This window comes from Ranitomeya imitator, chromosome 2 (assembly GCF_032444005.1).
Source record: "Ranitomeya imitator isolate aRanImi1 chromosome 2, aRanImi1.pri, whole genome shotgun sequence".
In the NCBI taxonomy this organism is placed as follows: domain Eukaryota; kingdom Metazoa; phylum Chordata; class Amphibia; order Anura; family Dendrobatidae; genus Ranitomeya; species Ranitomeya imitator.
In genome coordinates this window covers 554,674,554-554,684,728 of record NC_091283.1, presented here as the reverse complement: position 1 = coordinate 554,684,728, position 10,175 = coordinate 554,674,554, and the positions used below count along the sequence as shown (strand labels likewise).

The window sequence follows — 10,175 nt, the reverse complement described above, 5'->3', positions numbered from 1 at the left end:
CCAGGAAAACCCCACTTCTTACCCCGAGACATAAAAAAGCCAGGCTGGAGTTTGCCAAAACTTACCTGAAAAAGCCTAAAACGTTTTGGAAGAATGTTCTCTGGTCAGATGAGACAAAAGTAGAGCTTTTTGGGCAAAGGCATCAACATAGAATTTACAGGAGAAAAAATGAGGCATTCAAAGAAAAGAACACGGTCCCTACAGTCAAACATGGCAGAGGTTCCCTGATGTTTTGGGGTTGCTTTGCTGCCTCTGGCACTGGACTGCTTGACCGTGTGCATGGCATTATGAAGTCTGAAGACTACCAACACATTTTGCAGCATAATGTAGGGCCCAGTGTGAGAAAGCTGGGTCTCCCTCAGAGGTCATGGGTCTTCCAGCAGGACAATGACCCAAAACACACTTCAAAAAGCACTAGAAAATAGTTTGAGAGAAAGCACTGGAGACTTCTTAGGTGGCCAGCACTGGGTCCAGACCTGAATCCGATAGAACACCTGTGGAGAGATCTAAAAATGGCAGTTTGGAGAAGGCACCCTTCAAATATCAGGGACCTGGAGCAGTTTGCCAAAGAAGAATGGTCTAAAATTCCAGCAGAGCATTGTAGGAAACTCATTGATGGTTACCAGAAGCGGTTGGTCGCAGTTATTTTGGCTAAAGGTTGTGCAACCAAGTATTAGGCTGAGGGTGCCAATACTTTTGTCTGGCCCATTTTTGGAGTTTTGTGCGAAATGATCAATGTTTTGCTTTTTGCTTCATTCTCTTTTGTGTTTTTTTTCATTTAAGACAAATTTAAATGAAGATAATATTACCAAATAATTTGTGTTTGCAATCATTTTCAGGAAGAAACTGAGTATTATTGAAGGGGTGTCAATACTTTTGGCCATGACTGTATCTCCTTCTCTGGCTCTATGAAACCGGAGCGGTCAATCAAAGAGGTGGGTGGAGGTTGAAGGAAAACAAGCCGGTGGGAAGGTGTATTAGAATGATTGGCCATCACCAAGCAGCTGTACTTAGAATGAACAGTAATCCTGCGCTGACTGTCCCTTTAACCCTATACCTGCAGGTTAATAGCGTTTTTTGCCCAGAAAGATTCCCTCTAATTCTTGTAGGCAGAGTCCTGATTATTCTGTCTATTGCTGTGCCATACCCTATGCAGCACCCCAGTAATGTTCACGAAAATTGGGGTGGGTAATTGGCTCAAATGACATGGATGGAAAGACAAACCCTGGAACCTCACATCCTGGTTGACAAAACCAGGCCCCGTAACGGGTGGCTCATTTTAATCTTAGCTTTGGAGGGCACTTCTACACTAGGAATGTTCTCTGACAATCAAGCCCAGAAAAGACCACCATTCTGCTTGGCGAAAGTGTTTGTTTTTTTTCTTGGTAGCATTTCAGCTCTGTGACGGCTTCTCTCTCCGCCCGCTAACACAATTCCTGTTATTAGAACATTGTACATTTCTATCTCGTTGTGTCAGGATGTTTTCAGGGCAGAGAGGTTGGGTTCAGGTCAGCAGGTATGACATCAGAGGAGGTTACAAAGCCAATCTCCAGCATCTGACAGTTCAATAGACTTTGGTGACTACATGTAGCAAGTTCATTACCCTCCACACGCCAGCTAGCAAAACATCTGCTAACTATGCTGATGTTTCCTGTCTGCCTGTGGGGGAGGTTCTAGCGAGGATGTAAGCATTCACTGCTCTCCTACACACAGTTCACATGTAACATTCAGCTGCAAAACAGGACGAACAGCCAGGTTTTTGAGGTTGTGCCAGGGACCCCCAAGGTAATGTCCGCCGAAGGGTTTGATTGGCGTTACCCGGCAGATTTTCTGGGTGTTGCAGTTTTCTAATATACTGGATGAAATGCAATCTAGACTTGGTGCTCGGCATTTGGTTGAATAGCACAGATTTTATTAGCTGAGAACATGCCTAAGCTTCATTTATGCAGTTACTATGGCTATGGAAAGGGAAGACGAGACAGATGTTGCTTTGTATGAGATTTTACAGAAAAGCACATTATATAAAGGATGCAGGAGTAATGGCTATAATTGCCACTCTGCCTATATAATCTTCTTTTTCCTGTTGCCTTAATCCACAGTGCAATTAGATATGGTATGTGCCCCCCCCCCCCCTTAGTTCACCATTGTAAAATCGGAAACCCTGGTAGAAATCAATTGAGGAAGTTGTGCATCTTGCTGGGGGTCCGCGTTTGTCCCCAGGGGATAGCTGTGGTCAGTCTGTGCTACAGTCACCACCCTGGCGGTCAGCACTACCATCACTATACTTCTCCTAGTAGAACATGCAACTGCTGAAGAGGGGGTTAGACTGTCCTACTTTCGGGACCACTCATATGGCAGCTTGGCTGGTATTCTTGTCCCTTTTTTACGGTATTCTCTTTACACCTCCCTGTTGCATTCTGTAGATTCTGGTTATCCAGATTATTTACCAACCATTGGCACCAACCACAGACCACTATTTCAGCACAGGTAGCCACATGTGTAAGGGACTACAAGTGAGCTGTGTACCGAGACCGTTCTAACATGCCCTTTTTGGGGGGGCGCTCGTGAGCTCTAGATTGTTAAATCAACAGACATTACTATCGATGAGCACAGGGATGTCATCTAGTTATTATTTGTATTGCACTGTTTCATGGGTAGAAGATAAGAATATATTTTCATAAGCAAACAATGGATGCATCTTACATCCACTTTTCTGTACGCTGTCTAATTGCAAAGTTAACAGTACATGGATCCATGGAGTTTCACTGATCCATGCATGCATCTCTGAAAGAAGTGAATGTGTCTGATACATGAACCTCAAGAGCTGTCCTATTCTCTTCTTCCTTTTAAATCGGACTCTGCCATTGAAGTCTATGGAGATTAGTTAAAAAGGGATACTATACAGAAAACTTACTTCTTGCTTCACTGTTGCATCTGTGTTTTTATCTGATTTATTGTGTAAAGTCAAACAGGTAAAAAAGTTCAAACAGTCTGCCTGATTCTGTGTGTTTAAAAATGGATGGAGAAAATTGTTCCATTTGTGTGAATGTATCCTCAGGCAATGATAAGCCAATTACAATGCAATTTTACCCGCTTTGCACACGCTTCTTTTATTGTTCTCCTTTTTTATGTTTCTGATCTGTAAGTCCATATGACTGCCAAAACTAATTTTTATACGTATAGCCAGCTTTCAATTGCTTTATTTAAACTGGGAGAATGCAATTGTCAGGACCAGAGCGGTGGCTGGTAAGTATAAGACTGGGGCCAGGGAACTTAGATTAGTAGATAAACATATACCGTACCATACAAGGCAACATAAATAAAGGGGTGCCACAGAGACCAAAACCCATGTGGGTATCTCAAAGGTACACCTAAAGGACACTCCTAAACATAACATAAAGCATAAGAAAAATTGGAGCAAAAGTCCGAAAAGTAATCAAAATATAAATTTCTTGAAAGTAATACATAATACATAAACAGACTAGGATAAGGTAATAAAAAAGGACAGTAGCATCCTGACAGAAGATATTTAATATTTAGCATGGGTAAAATGCTCAAGTGCAGCAAGAAAAACACCAGCAGGTCCAAGGTAAATAGTTTGCTGTTTCATGTATGTTCTTCAGTTTCTATGTATGTTATATTTTACTCTGCTGCCACCCAATGGCCTTTTTCCATATGGCAACTTGTTAATAATTATTCTTGTGGGCATGTCTTCCACTTCCGGTTCAGGGGTCAAGTCTTCTCTTCCTCTGGCAGCCATTTTAGTTTCAGTTTCTTGCTGTTGTGAGAGGACACGCTTTAACCGGGCTTAGGAAGGCATCAGTCTTTCGACCTCTTGCTGCTCACACTTGCAGTCATACTTGGTGCTACATCTTACTGTACCCTGTCTACACCTGCATTTCTGGAGAAAGTACTGTATTACCAGTTATACGCCGTATGTCCAGATTTCCAAATAAACAAGTCTGGATTGCACAATCCCTGGAGTGCATCATCTCTTCGGACGCTGAGCAGCATTGGTCCTGTCTGCCTCACGTGGAGGAAAATACGGAAGGTACGTTTCTCTCTCACAACGCTTATTAATCAACTACACCTCCATTCGCCTCATGTGGGGACAGAACAGTCGAAAGACTGCCTTGAAGTCTGGCCAGAATCATCCTTATATCCCTATCCATGTGCCCGCTCTCTGCCTGCTCACATACTGCAGCCCTGCTCTGCTAAGAAATCCCCTACAGCATCAACTCAGACTGCATTGTGCATAAAGACTCTCTGTGTATTATAACACATCGCTGCAGATTGTCAGACTGCAGAACCCCACAATTCTCCAAAAACACCTTGGGAATCTTATCAGGGGATTGCAACTAAGCTGCACCGCGATTTCCAGCCCCCAATTCAAAAGTTGTTTCTTAAAGGGACAGCGCACCTTAAATCAAGATGGCCGAAAAGGACCTTACGCAGTTCCCCAATGCTGAAACAGAGCAAATACAACCTGATACTGTCCATTATGAAGACTGGGAAGCAGAGCCCACTTCCGCAGCAGACCCAGATGCACGACCAGTACACTCCATCAAGCCAACATTAAAGGTCCTCAAGAATTACCATTCCACAAGGGATGAGTTCAATGACAACCTGGATGACCTATGGGAACGAGTTGCCTCCCTCATGTCAAGCGTCCAACGCCACAAAGATGATGCAGTGAGTTTACAGGACACTATAAGACAGCTAGACATGGCCCACGGCAGATACAAGAGACTGTCCGCAAAGTACACCGCCTTCCTAAAAGACTCTAAAATAGACAAAGCCCTATCAGAGTTGAGCAAGGCAGATTCCACAGACAGAGAAAGGGACGCCGCCGTGCAAAATGCCAAAGGTAAAGCGGAGCTTCGTATCGCCCATCTGCAAGTAACTAGATCGCACAGGTCAGCCTCGTCTAAACACTGTTAGGTCATACAAATCATCCTGCTCAAGAACTTCAGCTCTCAGCGACAGAATTCTAGAGGCCCGTTTAAACGCAGAGCGGTCCAAACTAAGACGTTCCTACACAGAAAAGAAAGTAGAGTCAGAAGCAGAAGCCAGGAAAGCAGAGGCTAGAGCCTTCGGACGCTGAGCAGCATCGGTCCTGTCTGCCCTATAGTGAGGAAAATACTGAAGGTACGATTCTCTCTCTCTCTCTCTCTCTCTCTCTCTCTCTCTCTCTCACAACGCTTCTTAATCAACCACACCTCCATTCGCCTCATGTGGGGACAGAACAAATAGTAGGGATAAAAGTATCCAAATGGCTAAACTAATCAGCGCGCTATGCTATTCTATAGGACCCTGTCCCAAGCTTAAATCATTGCTTACCCATGATGTTATTGTGTCAGGATCTGTGTCCACGCCGCCACCGACACGGGTTTCGCCTCTTTCTCAAGGTGCGGTCTTGAGAGAGGCGAAACGTGCGTCGGTGGCGGCGTGGACACTGATCCTGACACATTAACATCATGGGTAAGCAATGATTTAAGCTTGGGACCGGGTCCTATAGAATGGCATAGCGCGCTGATTAGTTTAGCCATTTGGATACTTTTATCCCTACTATTTACCTTGGACCTGCTGGTCTTTTTCTTGCTGCACTTGAGCACTTTACCCATGCTAAATATTAAATACTAGATTGTGGCCCGATTCTAACGCATCGGGTATTCTAGAATATGCATGTCCCCGTAATATATTGACAATGATGATTCCAGAATTCGCGGCAGACTGTGCCCGTCGCTGATTGGTCGAGGCAACCTTTATGACATCATCGTCGCCATGGCAACCATTATGACATCATCGTCGCTGTGCCCGTTGCTGATTGGTCGAGGCCTGGCGGCCTCGACCAATCAGAGACGCGGGATGTCTACGTCCTTTATGACATCATCGTCGCTGTGCCCGTCGCTGATTAGTCGAGGCCTGGCGGCCTCGACCAATCAGAGACGCGGGATGTCTACGTCCTTTATGACATCATCGTCGCTGTGCCCGTCGCTGATTAGTCGAGGCCTGGCGGCCTCGACCAATCAGAGACGCGGGATTTCTACGTCGATGCTGTGCCGGTCTCTGATTGGTCGAGGCCTGGCGGACTCGACCAATCAGAGACGCGGGATTTCCAGGACAGAAAGACAGACAGACAGAAAGACAGACAGACAGAAAGACAGACAGACAGACGGAAAAACCCTTAGACAATTATATATATAGATCTTCTGTCAAGATACTACTGGCCTTCTTGTTATTACCTTATCCTAGTCTGTTTATGTATTATGTATTACTTTCAATAAATTTATATTTTGATAACTTTTTGGACTTTTGCTCCAATTTTTCTTATGCTTTAACTTTGATTAGTAGCAGCACTGAAGCAAAAAAAATACTGGAGTGGTGCTTTAAAATTTTTAGTGCTGGAAAGGGTTTAATACATTCCAGTGTCTATGCCATAAGTCCTCTTATGGAATAAATCATTAGGGTATTAGGTTCACACACACAGTTTTTTTTACGTGTTTTTTTCGCAGATTCTTGCAACAAAATCCACATAAGGATATGTTCACACAATCAATTTCTCCATAACTGAGAGAATCACTCAGACGTGGAGAGAAGTTTCTGAACCTTGTCCATTCTGTCAGTCCGTGAAAATTGGACACCACTCGGTTTTTATTTTTTTATTTTTTTCACAGACCCATAAACTTGCATTGCTGATTTTGATCTGATACCAAATTTAAAATCGGACACGTCTCCAATTTTTTATTTTTTTTTCATTTGTTATTTTATTTTATTTTTTTGTGAACCTCTTGGTCCAAAGGGAAAATCGGACATGTGCACAGCCCCCTATAATATCATTGGTAAGAGTGTTATCCATAAAGACCACGGAGGTACTCGGATGAGAATATCTGTCGTGTGCACGAATCCTAAAAAAAGCTTCATATTTGCTTGCAGCCCAGTGCTAATAAATGTGGTGATTTGTGGGTATGTTCATTATTCTTTTCAACAAGCTTTCCATTCGTTCAATGAGAGAAATCACCTGTAATGCACTTTTTTTCTGCACTTTTGTTAAAGTAAGTTAAAAAAGTGTCATGTTAATTTTTGACTCATTTAATGACTTTTTTTGGAAATGGTTTGTAGCTGAAATGTACCCCAAAAAACCCAAACCATACTGATATACCACATAATTAATTCAAAACAAAAATCGCTGTTAAAAAGGCATCAAACGCATTGAAACAATTCCAAAAAAGTGTTCTTTCAAAACCGTGGGTAAAAACTTCTGTCTTTTAAAAGCAGATTTTAGATGTGGATTTTCCAGCCAGAAAAAATGTTGTTAAAAAACCTGTCAACATACCTTTAAATGGAAGAAAATTGATTCATATTGCCCAATCCACTGGCATCATGAATTGGTGCCTGTCTGCATGATTTTCTGGGATTATAGTGACAAATGCCACTAGTCCGTCTCCACTCCTGGACGGCTTTTCCCAGCACCACTCCAGGTTATTGACAGGTCTTTCACTAAGTACACATGGAAGAGACCTGTCAATCACCTGGAGCAGAGCTGGACTAGTTTCATGTCTGCCTATAGTTCCTGACCAGCTCTTTGAACTACCGGTATATACTTTGCAGTAGTGCAGTGAAGCTCTCATTAATTATGCCTATAAATTCTGCAGCATGAATTGAGTGACAGATTCTCTTTAAACTAAATGGAATATTAATGGGGTCCAATGATTGGTAAGGGTCCAATCTAAAGTCCCCTATACACATTAGATTAATGTCACCCGAACCTGCCAAAATCGATGGGTTCTGTCAATGGATTTTTCGGCACAATCATCTGTGAAAATTAAACAATCCCTTTTTCTTTATTTCACATTTTGCTGCTTATTGCCAGAAGGGTCTGACACCACCCCACCCACCATGTTATGGTTCCAGGACTTCTGATTTAAAAGAAAAAACTGTGCGAAGTTCACTTCTTCTCCATACGGGTTCAGTCAAAAGTCTAAAATATATGAAGGCCGAAACAATTACTGTAATTGTCGGAGAAGTTAAAGTTCTGTCATGTCAGATTTCGGACTGATCATCCTTTTGTTCTTCCAGAGATAATGTGTGGCAGTGGCTCCCTCATAGAGAACACAGGATTGATCAGCTGAGCGAGCCCTCCTGTGTATGGGAGAGCCGGATGAGTGATCGGCAGAACCATTGTTTGGCCAACAGCCATCTTGTGTCTGCGGCGGGCTTAACATTTATCATCTACTAGCTGAAGAGTGCGATGTTGCCCAGGCATAGTAACTAACTGTGGTTAATTATAACAACTTATAATGATTATGTTGTACATAAAGCACAGCTTTTCTCTTTTAGTCGCCTCCTCTGGCAGCACCTCACACTCCTCTTCCTTATAGAATTGGAAACACTTGATCCCGAGAGAAATTGCACTAATTGCTATATAGCGTATAGTATACACAGCCTACTTCTTCTGCAGCACCACACTTTTCTCCTTTAGACCTCGTTCACATGCTATTTGGTCAGTATTTTTACCTCAGTATTTGTAAGCTAAAACTTGGAGTAAAACAATCAGAGGAAAAGTATATTAGAAACTCGTCACCACTTCTGTATTTTTCTCCCACTCGTGGTTTTGGCTTCTAAATACAGAGGTAAAATACTGACCAAATACTGAATGTGTGAATGTGGCCTTATACACAGCCTCCACTTGCAGTGCCTCACTCTTCTCTATACACAGCCTCATACTGCAGCAGCACCTCACTTGTCTCATTTTCCCATCACGCCTCATTTCCCCTTCACATCTCTCATTTTCCCCCTCACATCTCTCATTTTCCCATCACGCCTCTCATTTTCCCACTCACTTCTCTCGTTTTCCCCCTCATGCCTGTCATTTTGACCTCACATCTGTAATTTTCCGAACACTCCTCTCATTTTTCCCTCACTCCTCTCATTTTTCACCTCACTCCTCTCATTTTTCACCTCACTCCTCTCATTTTCACCTCACCTCACTCCTCTCATTTTCACCTCACTCCTCTCTTCCCCTCTCATGTGCATAGCAACTTCCTGTTATTAGCACAGCGGTGTAATCTATGAAGCTCCTTCCTTTCACTTGACATCATGCCTCACAGGAGCAACTCCATTCTGGACACAATGGAGCTAGATGTGGCCTATGCCTGCTGCGCACTGATACTCTGGAAGCGGCAGCCCTGATTGTAGCTCGCAGCGACTGGGACATCGCAGACAGTGAGTTTTGCTGGGTGGCTTTCTAGGTGAATGTGTCTCCGCCCGTGTGCGCTAACAATGTGGGCCGTGTGGACGGGGCTTTGCGTGTGTAGAGAGTGTGGCAATGCCGAGTAGGCAGGGCTATGTGGAGCTCGGCATGGCTTGTCACACACACACACACATTCGCATAGATACATGCATACAGTGTGTATATATATATATATATATATATATATATATATATATATATATATATATATATATATACAGTCCAGACCAAAGGTTTGACTATGAATATTGTACATTCACACTGAAGTCATCAAAACTATGGATTAACACATGTGGAATTATATACTTAACAAAAAAAGTGTGAAACAACTGAAATTGTCTTATATTCTAGGTTCTTCAAAGTAGCCACCTTTTGCTTTGATGACTGCTTTTTGCACACTCTTGGCATTCTCTTGATGAGCTTCAAGAGGTAGTCACCGGGAATGGTCTTCCAACAATCTTGATGGTGTTCCCAGAGATGCTTAGCATTTGTTGGCCCTTTTGCCTTCACTCTGTGATCCAGCTCACCCCAAACCATCTCGATTGGGTTCATGTCTGGTGACTGTGGAGGCCAGGTCACCTAGCGTAGCACCCATCACTCTCCTCCTTGGTCAAATAGCCCTTACACAGCCTGGAGGTGTGTTTGGGGTCATTGTCCTGTTGAAAAATAAATAATGGTCCAACTAAACGCAAACCGGATGGAATAGCATGCTGCTGCAAGATGCTGTGGTAGCCATGCTGGTTCAGTATGCCTTCAATTTTGAATAAATCCCCAACAATGTCACCAGCAAAGCACCCCCACACCATCACACCTCCTCCTCCATGCTTCACGGTGGGAACCAGGCATGTAGAGTCCATCCGTTCATCTTTTCTGCGTCGCACAAAGACGTGGTGGTTGGAACCAAAGATCTCACATTTGGACT

At 43.3% G+C, this 10,175-nt stretch overlaps 1 protein-coding gene across 1 annotated transcript in view; it reads left to right on the top strand.

Annotated features, from left to right (window-relative positions):
• Positions 1 to 1,665: 1,665 nt before the first annotated feature.
• Positions 1,666 to 10,175, top strand: part of LOC138664935 (CMP-N-acetylneuraminate-beta-galactosamide-alpha-2,3-sialyltransferase 2-like) — a 161,489-nt gene continuing 152,979 nt past the window's right edge. Inside the window, exon 1 of the mRNA XM_069751986.1 lies at positions 1,666 to 1,785. The gene's annotated coding sequence lies outside the window, so the exon portion shown is untranslated. The remainder of the gene's footprint in view (positions 1,786 to 10,175) is intronic.